The following is a 2,807-nucleotide window of genomic DNA, read 5'->3' as shown; positions in this document are numbered from 1 at the left end:
TGCAATTCTACTCTGACACACATGGGGTCGCCATGAGTTAGAATTGACTCAACCAGCAGCTTTATACAAAACTGCCAATAACGGCACAGAGTGGTGAGTCCTCTGATAGGGGAGGGTTGGAAGTACAGAGTTTACTAAGTTCTTAATGTCAACCAGCTCCTGAGACTTGAAGCATGTACCACCAAGTGAGGGAGAGTTTGTAACATTGCGTGAAATATGAATTGTGTAAATTAAAATCTACCAAATGCACAGGAATAGTGAACACAGCCTTCCGAGAAAAGATGGAGGTACTGAAGAAACATCCTGCCCATTGTTGAAGAAGGACAGCCAGAATAGGAGGCCTGTTAACATAGGGGATTATTCTGTGGACTGCTAGCTGAAAAACCAATGCTCGTAGAAGCAGCAATCAAGAGAGCAAAAGATGTGTTTCAATGGGCAAATCTGCTGCACAAGACCTCTTCGGAGAATTGAAGAGCTAGGATGTTATTTTGAGGACTAAGGTGCATCTGACCCCAAACATGGTATTTTCCATCGCCTCAGATGCCATGTGAAAGTTGGACATTTCCTCCTCTTCGCCGTCTTCCCCGGCCCTCTGCTGCTGCAGCCATGAAGGTCGAGCTGTGCAGCTTCAGCGGCTACAAGATTTACCCTGGGCACGGGCGGCGCTACGCCATGACCGACGGAAAGGTTTTCCAGTTACTGAATGCAAAATGTGAGTCGGCATTCCTTTCCCAGAGGAACCCTCGGCAGAGAAACTGGACTGTCCTCTGCAGGAGGAAGCACAAGAAGGGGCATCGGAAGAAATTCAAAAGAAAAGAACCGCCATGCAGTCAAATTCCAGAGGGCCATCACTGGTGCATCTCTTGCTGATATCATGGCCAAGAGGAATCAGAAGCCTGAGGGTAGAAAGGCCCAGCGAGGACAGGCCATAAGGGCTGCCAAGGAAGCAAAAAAGGCAAAGCAAGCTTCTAAAAAGACAGCAATGGCTGCTACTAAGGCCCCCACCAAGGCAGCACCTAAGCAAAAGATTGTGAAGCCCGTGAAAGTGTCCGCTCCCCGGGTTGGTGGAAAACACTAAGTCGGCAGCAGAGAATTTCTAATAAAGATGCAACTATAAAAATAATTTTTTTAATTGGACATTAAAAAAGGAAGACCAATGAAGAATTGATGCGTTTAAATAGTGGTGCTGGAGAAGAACATTGAATCTGTCTTGAAGTACAGCCAGAGTGCTCCTTAGAGGGAAAGATGAGAGAGACTTCATCTTACATGCATACTTTGGACATGTTGTCAGGAGAAACCAGTCCCTGGGGAAGGACATCATGCTTGAGAAAGTGGAGGGGCAACGAAAAAGAGGAAAGCCCTCACCAAGATGCACCAACACTGTGCGCTCCTGCAGAGGAACATTGTGAGGATGGCACAGACCTGGGGAGTGCTTCGTTCTGTTGTGCAAAGAGGCCTATGGGTTGGAAGCAACTCGATAGCACTTAACCATGCTTTTCACGCTTGGAAACCCACCAGGGCAGCTCGACTGTGTCCTAGAGGGTCGCTGTGAGTCAGAATGGACTCGGTGGCAGTGCCTTTGGTTTTAAGCTGCCAGCCGGAATGCTCTAAGGAGCAAAAATGGAGAGGCTTTGGCTCACTTATGTTGGCTACATCATCAGGAAAGAGCAATCACTAGGGGAAAAGAGACTTCACGGGATGGCTAAGGTCAAGGGTCAGTGAAAATGAGAGAACCCTTCCATGAGGGGTTGGATGCAGGAGCCATAAAAATGGGCTGGCACATACCCACCAGCACGAAGACGGCCCCGGACCAGGCCACGTTCGCTGGTCCTCGAGAGGTCTCCATGAGGGAGAGCCTCCTGGACCACAACTGACAAGCACAGCTCCTTTTAGAGCGGAGCAAGGCAGGCCCCCGTGTTTTACCGCTGGTATGCTTGCCTCTGCCTGCGAAAGCCGTCGAAGCTGCTGCTGCTGCTGCTGCTACTGATGATGATGATGATGATGATGCTGTTACTGCTGCTGCTGCTGCTGCTGATGCTGCTGCTGCTGCTGCTGCTGCTGCTGCTGATGATGATGATGATGATGCCGTCGGGCCAGTTCCGACTCACGGGGATCCTCGGTACAACAGAACCAAACCTGTGCATCTGTTCTTCTGGCTGAACCACTCTGTCGACCCATCTTGTTGAGGGGCTTCGTCGTTTCTGTTGTTCCCGCCCCCCTACTGTCCCAGGCATGACGCTCTTCTTCACGGATTGCTCTCTCCGGATAACACGTCCCAAGTGCATGAGACCAAGTCTTGCCATCCTGGCAAAGTTACTCCTACCTTTTTGGGGTTCTTGTTAGTTTAAGTGGGACAGGAGACGTCTAGGAAGATAGGGAGCAAGAGACCCCAGCAAGAGTAAACACCAGTGCCCAGCCGCTGGGCCAGAGGATGTCCTGTCGTGGGTTGTAGCGTTTCACTCTCTGGCACATGTGGGGACCAGGGAGGAGGGAGGAATTGGAGGGAAGGAGTGGAAACGGGGTGGCTACTGATTGCGAAGAGAAATAGAGGCATTTATTTCTAAATGATGACCCTTTATCTTCCTACCCCAGGCCTATTTGCTGACAAGCCATGGTGTCAGAATGTGTGGATCCAGGAAAGGGAGGCCCGCGCTCCAGCCACACATTAGGCCTTGATCTTGTCTCTTCTGGAATTGAGGAGGCTTCCCAGTAAGCAATCAGCCTCCTAATGGGCAAGAGGCACCTCTGGGGACGGGCACTTGACAGGGCTTGTCAAAACTGTCAGGCAAGGAGCACTGCGTCTTTGT

At 50.5% G+C, this 2,807-nt stretch overlaps 1 pseudogene; it reads left to right on the top strand.

Annotated features, from left to right (window-relative positions):
• Nucleotides 1–606: 606 nt before the first annotated feature.
• LOC142440973 (large ribosomal subunit protein eL24-like) lies at nucleotides 607–1,078 on the top strand (annotated as a pseudogene).
• The last annotated feature ends 1,729 nt before the right edge of the window (nucleotides 1,079–2,807 follow it).

This window comes from Tenrec ecaudatus, chromosome 1 (genome assembly GCF_050624435.1).
Source record: "Tenrec ecaudatus isolate mTenEca1 chromosome 1, mTenEca1.hap1, whole genome shotgun sequence".
NCBI classification, from domain to species: Eukaryota; Metazoa; Chordata; class Mammalia; order Afrosoricida; family Tenrecidae; genus Tenrec; species Tenrec ecaudatus.
The sequence above is the reverse complement of the archived record's forward strand: the minus strand, read 5'-3'. Positions and strand labels throughout refer to the sequence as shown.